The sequence below is a fragment of the Pagrus pagrus genome, assembly GCF_965226575.1.
Source record: "Pagrus pagrus genome assembly, chromosome: 4".
Classification (NCBI taxonomy): Eukaryota; Metazoa; Chordata; class Actinopteri; order Spariformes; family Sparidae; genus Pagrus; species Pagrus pagrus.
The window spans coordinates 24,037,900-24,050,463 of NC_140188.1; positions in this window are offsets into that span (position 1 = coordinate 24,037,900).

The following is a 12,564-nucleotide window of genomic DNA, read 5'->3' on the forward strand; positions in this document are numbered from 1 at the left end:
CTGAGATTATAAGATTATAAAACTGCAGTGAAGCTTTTATTCTAACCTGGCTTGAGGGCGGTTTCTCCTTTTTCTTTGTGCCAGAATGATGAGCTCCTTTCCCATCTTTGGTTTCTGTTCTGTGTTTAGTCTTCCTCATCTCTACATGGACACAAGATATTACAAAAAAACACATCAGGTTAGTGAAACACTGGAAAACCAAAAGAAAACCCCAAAACAAGAAATAAGAAAGTTATGCAGGAAAGTGATTTTATCATGTATTCATCTACTTTCACAAAGGACAGGTTCACAATTCTTCAAGTCATTTCAAGTATTAAAACAGACAGTCAGGTGCCCATCTGAACACTGAAACAGGTTTTGCTTGCTGTGATCACTTCTCCTGTTAATACCAGACATATGTTGTCCTTATGTGCTCCCAATGGACAAGATCCACATTCCTCTTTCTGTGTGAAAGCCTATATGAGGCTTCAGCAGCCTGAGTTAATCAAATCAAGTGGATATCTTCCAAATTTCCAGTCCGAGCAGTTAGAAAAGACCTCCCGCTATGCTCATTGCAGGCCTGTGTAACGTTATTAAATACTCAGTAGTTTGGGACACAATTTTGGTGGTGAATTGGTTGAAAAGCCCAACCCGCATCTTCAGACGTCACGCTGAGAGTCCAAATGAACGCTGGCACATAGATGAGCTTAACCTATTTATTTCCTATTTACCTTCATTGTGATTGTTGGTGATGTGGACTAAATCTTCTCGGCTCTTGGCGGGCTGCCAGACTGCGGCATTACAGCCGGGGTTATCTGCCACGGAGGGAGACAAATCACCAACATTGAGGATTTTAAGTGAAAAGTCAGGGTGAAGTGAGGTCACAGGAGCACATCAGGCTGAATGAAATCGTTTTCGGAGTCACGGACGGGCTGAATTGTAGGTTATCTGAGGTTTAAATCTAAAAACTAGACAACAATAATTTCTTCGGTAAATGATTTACTGTACTGTCTCCCTGAGGGTTTATGATACAGTTGAATGTATGGGTGGCAACACAGGAGCTGGTGTTAGTTCAAGTGTTTAGCCATAATGTTCAGTAATACTTAGAAATTAATAATTTTCTTGCTGTTGTCAATTTCCCTTGAGCCTATGCAAGTCTTTAAATTAATCCAGGATTAACAAAACACAAATGAAATTGTCTGTACTCACCAAGTGCTTCATTATCTGATGCTGATTTGGATATATGTGTTCTGAAATCAAAGTTGACAAAGATTTATATCATCAGTCACGTGTCTTTAAGTGTTTGAGTCTTCTGGAGCTTTAATCTGATAACAAATTACAAAAAAAAAACACACTATATGATTGTGTTTTTATGATGTAAAGTCACTTAAAGCAACATCGAAATATGTCAAAGACAGAAAGAGAGAGTGTAGATATTGTGCAGAAGTGCTCTTTGTGAAAGAGTGATCTACTTCTGCTCTGGGTTGAGACGCTGTGACCACAAAGTCGCGTTTCTTTCAAAGTAAAGGGAGTCAAGGTGTTGAGGCAACTGGGGACTCTAAGTAGGTGGGCATCGAATCCGCTTAGTCCAACTAGCCCAAAGCCATAATCTGCCTTCTGCTGGCCCTACAAGTCCGCATGGCCCTGCTTCTCAAAAAACACTCACTACCAATCAAAACAATCTTTATAAAGCTTTTTTTTCCCTTTCAATTGTGTCTAATGGGTTGTCAATCCCTCTCCCTAAAAATACAGGATTGCGTCGCAGACCAAAGATACTAAAGATAAGGATGAGGAGGGGAGCACTGCTGAAGAGCCCGTCTGCTCTGCTGCAGGAAGGATTTACAGTATTAACCCTCAGTGAAAATAAACAGGGAGCCTTTCAAGCCATATGATTACTCTATGGGAAAGCCCTTTCACTTGCACGGCAGATTTCCGTGGCGACAAAAGAAACATAAAGACGGTTATAGGGTAGACACACAGGAGCCTGAATTCCTGGCAGTAATTGACGTAATTAGAAGACGATGACGTAATTAGAAGAGGAACAAGTCACATGATCTAAAAGTAAATTTACCTGCGATCTAAAAAACAGTGTGATTTGGTGCAATTATATCAGCATGTTTGTGTCAAATTCTCAGGTGAGCTCACCTTCTTTTCTTTTTGTTGTAGTTGGTCCCCTGCATCTGAGGCATGTCCTGAAAGAAAACACAGTATTTTCAGTCACATTTACATTCAACTCGATGTAATAAATAAAGTTTGATTCACTCTCATGCCAAATATATTTACTTGCATGCCATCAGTGATATTTAATTTGCACGACAAGCTTGAATTAAACATTCTGAATTGTCTGCCCCTCACAGCAGCAGCTGTCGACGGGCTCTGTTCATCATTTCATAATCAGCTTTGTTTTATAGGTACAATCTGGTGGGTAGTCCAAAAGTCCCAATTCCTCTGAGAAGTGACCTCACACAATCTGCTCATGATTGCTCACATGGCCCCATCAATCACAGTCTGTATGACATGTATGTTTGCAGACATGTGTAAATGTTTTATTGTTATTCTTTGAATTCCTTTGAATCTCTGTCGCTGTTTTTAACTCTCCTGTCTGCACAACAAATTTACCCCTGGGTACCAATAAAGAAACTTTGGGCCTAGTTTGGTAGAAAAAAGAAAAAAAATGTATGCATTCCTCTCACCATAGAAATAGATCTTCCAGAGCCTCCCCACTTTGTGTTGTCGTCCAGCAGGACCGCTGGGCTGCAGGAGCGGCTGCAGGAACGACTGCACGAGCGGCTGGAGGAGCGGCTGGGGATGGGCGGCGGCGGGCCATCAGTGGAGCTCTGCACCGCCTCATACAGGCTGTCCATTGACCCCTCCTGATGCCACGTGGACAGACACACAGCTGTTAGACAGTGAAATTTGGCAGCAGGAGCAATTTATGAATGGATTTCATCTATCCTGTTGGATTAAGTCTGATGAGCACTTGTGACGAACACGGTGTGCACATAACAAACAGGTTTAACACGTTATCACACATCAGTTTAAAGCTTTAAAAATGGTTGTTTCCAGAGCCTAAAGCTGAGAAAACCTAAAGAGTGTACAAGATTATTTCCAATGCAAAGCATCACAATTTGATATGACTGTAGGGATGTGCTGCTAATGCTCCTCCAAAGCTCCTCTAAAATTGCTTGTCACCCATGGATGTAGGGGAGGATCGAAATTCCTCAGGACAGATTTCAGCCTGGATTAAAATGTGTTCGGCTTGTTTGGATTCCTTCTAGGAACGTAAAACCAATTTCTGTCTTCATCCATCTCGTCGTGTCCGCACGATGACATCTTATCTGTTTACTGGAAGGACTGCCATTTGTAGTGGCAACAAGGGAAGGTGGAAGGTGATTTTTACTTTTTTTTGATCCACAGAAATTCTCACATTTGTACGTTTACACAGTTTCCCTCTGAGTTGTAACAACTTCATTGGGGATATTTTAAAACTAATTCCTTTAATTCATGCTTTTAATTGTTTTCTATGTAATACGTTGAATCTTTGATGTAATCTTTGATCTTGTAAATTCATTACCCTTTTATGTGCGTATGTTTACTGCACCCAGTTAAAGTCGAAACATTTCAAATGGTATTATTGTTTGCACCGCTGTTGCAAAGACAACTGGATCATTTCAGATTTTCCTCAGTGTAGTAGCTGCCAACAGCACTGGGCAAAACATGGATTTATTAATTCAATTAGTCTAGACGTGAAAGCATATAGTAACGGTGCCAGGCTGCCAGCCTGACTTCATTTTACTAGGAGATTTTGTGCCCAGTGGTAGACAAAATTGCATTATGAAAGCGATGTTTATAAGGAATCAATCTAAATGCTGATGATGTCATTATCCTACAGTCATTACACTGTGCAATCAACATTTACTTCATAAGAATAAGTTAAAGGAAAAAAAAGTCTATAGCCAGATTTGAAGGTGTTCGCACAAGAAGTCCCTATACACGTGATGTTGAATCACAGCAAGAGGGAGGGCGCGGTCAGTGTGATCGCAGTTCAAGCCTTTGTTTAGCGTAGCAAGACGTTAGTTAAAATCCAGATTATTGGTCAACATCTGCAACATCTGTCTCAAGCCAAGTTTCTGTATACATGACCTTGTGCCCACGTGCAGCGTGACAGCTGCAGCAGCATCTGAGGGACCATATGTGCGAGCGGTGCGTGTGCGTATGTGTGCGCCTGCCAACACACACTTATCTTTAACCTTGTCGCTTCACTCATCAATACTTTCTTCTGCTTCTGCTTTCTCCCATGCATCATGAAAACAACAACTTATACATTAACTACGGCTCTTACATACACACATGTGGTGCTACTATCATACTCTACTCACATAGAACATGCAACGTCTCATAAAGCACATGAGTTTAAAGAAGTATTATTACAGGCAGCTGAGATGTGGATGGTGCAAAAGGAGAAACTTGTTATCAGGGGGATATTTCTAATAACTGAATAGTGGGGAAATGATCCAACTACAAAAGGAGTACTACTACTACTTTGTAGATTTGTCGTGCCTTGCTTGTGGCCAAGCTCACATTTGCATCACAGGTCTCTTTCCCACAGCATCTCACACACAGCTGGTTCAGTAAATGCATGAAAAAATGGTGTCTCTTACCAGGGAGAAGCAGAAAAGGTTCATGCTGGCTGTGAGAAGTCCTGTTGGTGTCGATGCGTCTAATGGAGGTGAAACAGCGAGCTGAGTGACAGCCAGAGACCAGGAGACACAACAGCTCAGTGTGAGCCCAGCCCGGGCCGCCTGCTGTCTTCTCAGATTAATACCACAGTGAAATCCCTCCACTAATCCAATAGATGGACCACCATTACTCTACCAGCTGAAGCAGAACTCACTCTTGACAACAAGCCCATCATTGGTGGAGCAACAGGATGAGTCTTTGTTTTGAATCTTTTTTTTTTTTTTTTTTTGTCACAGAGTGTTTTATCCAGCAGCCAAGCTTTTTTTTAAACATACACACGTACCAGAATAACACAAATGATCCATTACAAGTAAAATGTTCATTATGCAAAAAAAAGGTCCCACATGACTGATATATTATCATAAATGACATTATTTGATAGTTAAAGGTCAAGTGTGTAGGATTTTGTGACATCTAGCAGTGAGGTTGCTGACTGCAATCAAATAAATTCCCCTCCTCCACCAGGTCTCCGCTTAAAACACGGTATAGACCCGGTCACTGTCCAATCAGAGTAGCTGCCCTGTCAGAGAAGTGCAAGCATGATCTTGGATTGCAACACTACTTGGGCAAACCACATGCAGAACTGCAGTAACACCGTGTGGTTGCCTGTCACAGCTTATCATATTCTTCAGTGTTCATATAGTGGTTATTGTGTAGTGTCCAGATATTTGTCAAAAACTTTTCATGCTTTGGCTGTATTGTTCTTGAAACTTTCATGCCAATAAAGCCCCTTGAATTGTAATCATTATGTTATAAATGTTATTATTAGCAGATATAATCCTAATCACAAGATAATTTAACAAATTGCCGGTGTTACAGTAGCTCTGTGTGTGGCTTGTCCGAGTGGTGTTTCCATACCCAGCCATCCAACATGGCGGACATGCTCGCAAAATCATAGATATTATAAAAGAGACAATTAAAACTGTGGGCAGGACACTTCAAACTGCAAACAAGGTCAATAGTGACTTCTTCTATCATGAATTTATGATCCATGGGGGATTTATATTTGTAAAACATTCCTGCAGCTGAGAACAGCAATTGTAAAAAAAAAAATCTGTGATGTCATCGCAATGTGAAGTCTATGGGCCGAACAGGAACTTACAGGCAGCCGCTAATCGTAGTCAGTGTGCTGCATAACCAGGAAGTAAACCCGGAAGCTTGAAACCTTTTTTTGTCGATGGCACTAGATGAGCAATTGGATTGATTAGGCACCATCGTTGTGTGTACTAAATAGTATGTATGCTACTCAGATCACGCGGTTACTCAGATTGGGTAGTGACAGCTCCCAATATAGTACAGTATATAGTATATAGTTTATAGTATATTGTTCAAAAGGCTCAGTCTTAGGAAAACATGACTATGCACTAATGAAAACATAGTCAATCAATCAATAGTTCTTCTTTACTATTTATGATACTTTTTTAGATATACTATATACTGGTAGTTGAATCCAGTGGTTCCCCCCCCTACACATGTTCCGACACAATCCAAATCTGGGGGCTCTTGAGATGATAGTGAGAGCAAAGAGAAATTTTTGATACACCGTAAAACCATAAACTGAAATGCAATTAGTGATTATGTCTGTCAAATAAGTGCAGTTGTATAAAACGTATCCTTCTTAAATGAGTAAGAGTAGGAACCTCTACAGAACTGGAGTAAATGTATTTTCCACCACTGCCTACACGATGCTTCACATGCAGTGAAATCCCTTTGGTGCTGGACACTAATAATCAGTCGCTCTCTTCAGCACCATCTCCTGGAAAATATCATTCCAGTTGTGAGATGATTGAAAACTTTCAGCTCAGGCTCTCTGGATGAATGGAATCATCCGCACACTATTTTACCAGATGTGTTAGCCACAGATGATTGAAGAATGACTCAGATAGTGTATGATGTGTATGTTTATTACCGGGAACAAACAAGTGTTTTGTGATAAGAAAAAAAAGTGTCAGCCACCAACCACTTCTGTTGGAGGGGTGAATGACAGTTAATATGTTTAAAAATAACCCTTCCAAGGAAATGACTATATTTACAACAACATTGCCCTCATGCAGTCGTCATTTCGATATCAAAACAAACCAGCACAGCGAGAATGGTGCGCGTTGATTCTCGAATTGACAGCCACAGCTCTTTCCTGTGTGGGCAGTAGATAAGTCTTTAAGTATTTTTCTCATGCCCTGAATGTGGTTTTGTGCAACATACTGGCTTCTTCAGAAAGCACAATAATCACTCCACATGATGGAAAGCTTTTACATATTTGTTTTGGTGGAAGTCACCCGAGTGTGATGCAGAGAAAATAAGAAACATTTTGTCGTGAAGTGATGTAAGACATTTTTTCTAGAAGACGTACAATATGTGTGTAATAACCGGTAACACTTTAAGTGTAAAGGTTGTGGTGTGTTAATCCACCAATCATCCACCTCTGATGTCTGAGCTGCTCTAATGTAAAGAAGAAACAGCTGGAGAGATTAACATTGATGACCTATATTTTCATGCTGACGTGACGAAAGTATGAATTGCTGTAAGTGGAATGTGGTGAATCAAACCGGTCAGTTCACTGTGTGTTCAACTGTTACACAATGCTGTTATTTGAGCAACGGGAAACGTAATTGAAACTAAACATGAGTCCTCTGTGAAGGTGCTTTAATGATCATAGAGATACCACCAGATTATTACTTTCCGTGTCAAGCCTCTGAATGACACTGGCTCCACATTGTCTTGATTCTGGGCTTTAGTCCAGACTGCCGGGAACTGAGCTCATCTGACAATAACAGAATGTGACATGACCACTCGCCCTCAGGGTGCAGCGAATGAATGCTGCCAGACAAGACGCACCTGCAGGTGCACCTGAAAACCTTGAACATGACTCTGACTCATGGGTTGTTTTTGTTCTTATGTGTTTTATTGTCTAAATGAAAGAGAAACTACTTAGTTAAGTGGGGCGTTTATTGATCTAAGTGATGTATTTGTTTGCTTACATGTGGGTTGAACATGTATTTTCACTTCTTCATTTTGACAAAATGATTCAGTCAATTCAGTCAATCCATCTTGGCCCTGTTGGACACACTTGGTTTTACACTCTTGGTGTGGAGCTGATTTGGGAACTCATATGGTCTTACTGCTCCAAATGCCGGTGTATCCGGATTAATGTACGGACTACGTGGGCATTCTGGATAACATAATTGGCTGCTACAGTTTATTTTGCACAAACACTGTGGTATGTACATTTTACATTTCTCACAAAAATGCAATGTAAAGCTCTGAGGCCTAAACTAAGTTTTCTTACATTTCACTATAGTTAGTCATTACATCTAAATACAGCTGTTTTTGGCCTCAGTCTCAGCTTTTATATGGCATATTATTGCATTGAACACTATGATTACTAGCGCCTGCTTTGTGGGCATGCACTGTTGTTGTTTTTGCTTTAGTTGCTTGGTGTTAGAATAGCTTTTTGTTTGGGTACAAATGGTTATGATGTACTTTCAGCTGAGCTTCTTCCCATTAAACAGGCTTGCTGCAGAACAATGGTGCTGCGCCATTAGCATGCCCTTTAATGGCGTGTTATGCAATATGACACCCCGCCCCCTGTACAGGGGGCACTAGGGTTCTGATGATGATTTAATGCATGAATTAATACAGCATTCAGCCTTATTTCAGACCTGTGTGTTTGCTCAGCCCCTCGAACAGCAGGATCTCTTCCTGAAAATATGTTCCCAGAAATAAGAATGTTATTTTTAATCAAACTGGTCATCAGATGAAATATTTTATATACAATACAGTTACATAGATAAATGAGATAAAAATACATTATGTAACAGAAATCCAGCTAACTTTATCATATATCAATCAGTGTGAACTAATCACATAAAATCATGGTGATTTGATCGGAATTCATGATACACCCTGATTTAAACCGTGAATTGATGCTGCTATTTTTGAACCTGTCTTGGCTTGGTCTAACTTTCAAAAGATATTTTATATATATATATATATATATATATATAAAATCGTCATGCATTAGTTAATCATTACCTAAGAATATGAATTGTACCCTTAGTGTTATTGCACACATAAGCATCCTCGTGTGTTTTGATAGAGACTAATAAAAAAAAAATTTAAAACACGAGGAACCCTTAAAGCCAGCACATCTCAGCTACAATATGTCAGTGAAACCACTCATATGATCACGTTAACTATTTAAATCTTCAGAAAGAGAATTGAAACTGTAACAAAGGACAACTGAAACAAATGGATGAGATCAGTTCAAAGATTTATTCATTCTTCATTCAATGATTTTGAAACAGATGAGTTGGTAGTTCAACTTTGCATTGCAGCACAGACAGACAGCAACCCACATAGCAGTAGGCTGCTGCAGTGACCCACTAAGTGACATCAAGAGGGGATTAAGTATGTTTGTTGGCATGTGTGCCTGTGTGTATGTGCGGCTGCCCTGCTTCCAGCATTATTCATTTGAAAAGAAAATAAATCATGGCTGTGACTACGAGAGCATTGTGCAGCTTGAGGCAGCTGCAATTCTCATTGAAACTGAACAGTAACAAGACAAATCACAGACAGGATGTTCTGATTTAAGTTAACATTTTTTTTATACTTTTTTGATTGAGAAAGAAAACGAAAGAAAGCTGAGTGATGCCTCGTCTCTAGCAAAGATCTGTTGAGCAGCAGGATACGCCATACGTCTCCTCAGAACACAAAGCCTCACAAGTCCGAGATGTGATATCACCCCCTGAAAAACAAGCACAACAATATGCAATGACTGAGCCATTCCTCCGTCACTCTGTTACAGCTTCTATCAAAATATTTAAACACATATTAAAACATGAATATAAGAGGAAACACAATCAATGCAGCAGGACGAGTTCTACGTACCTGACTCTACAGTCTTGCAGAACTGAGCTTTTGATGAGCACACTGTCTCCGTCTTACAGTCGGGGTCACTTGCACCACCACAGGTGTAGCATGTGAGTGTGAGCACTGGTGACAAGACAAAACCCATCAAAATTAACATTTTCATTTGACACAATATAACACTGAAGAGCCTTTCATTATCTAATGGTGCCATTATAAGTTAAATATGTATATGAAAGCATTCATGTCCTCATTTTGACCTTTGCTTTAGGAAGAATAATGCAAAAATGAAATCAAAACCAAAGTTCCCTCACCTTGAGTGCTACACAGCAGCATCACGAGCGTGAGGAGTAGCAGCTTCATGTTGTCAGATGGTATGTGGACAAACCTCCCGCACAGGCGCTTTTATACTGAGACGCAAACAGCATACCAAACAAAGAATCAGTCCTGCACTTCCTTGTGTCGAATATTCCAGTAACTGCTCTCTAATCTATTTTCTCAAACTAAGGACGACACCTATGTGAGTTATTTAATCAGTGTCATGCTTTACTGATGAACAAGGTGTTCACTGAAGGTTGCCTTTACCCTCTCCTGTCGGTTATTCACGATGCCGTTTGTAACCTTTCACCTTTTTAGATTGATTTAATGTCTAAGCTTTGAACAGGACTAGATCATTTCCTGGTTGACTGTATCTGATTATATCACACCACATCATAGATTTCAGCGGGTCAATCTGTATTTTTTCCATCCGTTTGATCTGCAGAAGCACTCAAGGTTTAGTTTTGTCACACCCAACCAGTAGCATAACATTTATCCCACAACAGGACAATACCTAATTCTTTTGTTTGCTCGTCTTGGCTTTCTCGCCCAGCCGCCCTGCATTATGCTCTTATAATTACCAGTGCTCGAGTTTGGTATCCTTTCTCAGGACTTTTTGAGAAAGTGGAACTCACTGAATAGAGAGGTGAAGTCACAGCCCTTATGTTGGACCACCGTGGGACCTTATTTCAGAAAAGTATGATTGGTAGTGAATGGTGAGAGATAAATAATTTTTTGACCCTGTTTGAATTGTGCCATGAATTACACGCATGATGTTTGTCAAGGCAAAAGGTGTATTTTCAACTCTAGAGGGTTGCAGTTTGTCATAAACACTATACGACTGTGAAAATAGGTCATTAGCAAGACTGCGCACGCAAGAGTATCCTAATTTGAAAGTGATATTGCACACATAAGCATCCTCATGTGTGCGTTGATAGACTAAAAACAAAAACACGAGGAACCCTTAAAGCCAGCACATCTCAGCTACAATATGTCAATGAAACCACTCATATGATCACGTTAACTGTGTGTCAACTATTTAAATCTTCAGAAAGAGAACTGAAACTGTAACAAAGGACAACTGAAACAAATGGATGAGATCAGTTCAAAGATTTATTCATTCTTCATTCAGTGATTTTGAAACAGATGAATTGGTAGTCCAACTTTGCATTGCAGCACAGACAGACAGCAACCCACATAGCAGTAGGCTGCTGCAGTGACCCACTAAGTGACATCAAGAGGGGATTAAGTATGTTTGTTGGTATGTGTGCCTGTGTGTATGCGCGGCTGCCCTGCTTCCAGCATTATTCATTTGAAAAGAAAAAATCATGGCTGTGACTACCAGAGCATTGTACAACAATAAAAAGACAAATCAAAGACAGGATGTTCTGATTTAAGTTAACATTTGTTGTTCATACTATTTTGATTGAGCAAGAAACAAAAGTGACAGCTTGAAGAGTGATGCCTCGTCTCTAGCAAAGATCTGTCGAGCAGCAGGAAACGCCAACAGCATCTTCAGAACACGAATCCTCACAAGTCCGAGAGGTGATAACGCCCTCTGAAAAACAAGCACAACAATATGCAATGACTGAGCCATTCCTCTGTCACTGTGTTATGTCTTCAATCAAAATATTGAAACAAGAGAAAATCAATGCAGCAGGACGAGTTCTACGTACCTGACTCTACAGTCTTGCAGGACTGAGCTGTTGATGAGCACACTGTCTCCGTCCGACAGTCGGGGTCACTTGCACCACCACAGGTGTAGCATGTGAGTGTGAGCACTGATGACAAGACAAAACCCATCAAAATTAACATTTTCATTTGACACAATATAACACTGGATAGCCTTTCATTATCTAATGGTGCCATTATAAGTTAAAGATTCATATGAAAGTATTCATGTCCTCATTTTGACCTTTGCTTTAGGAAGAATAATGCAAAAATGAAATAAAAAACAAAGTTCCCTCACCTTGAGTGCTACACAGCAGCATCACGAGCGTGAGGAGCAGCAGCTTCATGTTGTCAGATGGTATGTGGACAAACCTCCCGCACAGGAGCTTTTATACTGAGACGCAAACAGCATACCAAACAAAGAATGAGTCCTGTACTTCCTTGTGTCGGATATTCCAGTAACTGCTCTCTAATCCATTTTCCATCTCAACCCTGACTGAAACCTTGTAGAGCCGGTCCCGTGTATCAGCCAGCTCACAGAACTGCATGACTTACTCAGCTTTCACATAACTGCAGTTGTCAACATGGCCAGATGTATTGTGTGCTTCACCTTTTTACATCATTTTCACCTCATTAACAAGGCCTGCGAGCCCCACTGACACCGACCCCCCTCCCTCCCCCTTCACTTACATTACATTAATGTAAGTTTTGGTCACTTATTTTGCACATTGCAATATCAGTATCTGCTGCACAATCCAGGTCAAACCTTTTGCAGTATACTGGATAAATCTGGACAGTCTTCATCTACTTTAAAATTGGTCACACTCTATTTCTATTTTTACATTTTTATTGTGTCTTTTAGGTATTTTTAGCATTGTTTGTTGTTTTGCGCCTACAGACCACAGCTAATTCCTCGTATGTGTAAACTCACTTGGCAATAAAAGCGATTGAGATTCAGATTCAGATTCTGATTCTGATTTTAAAATACTT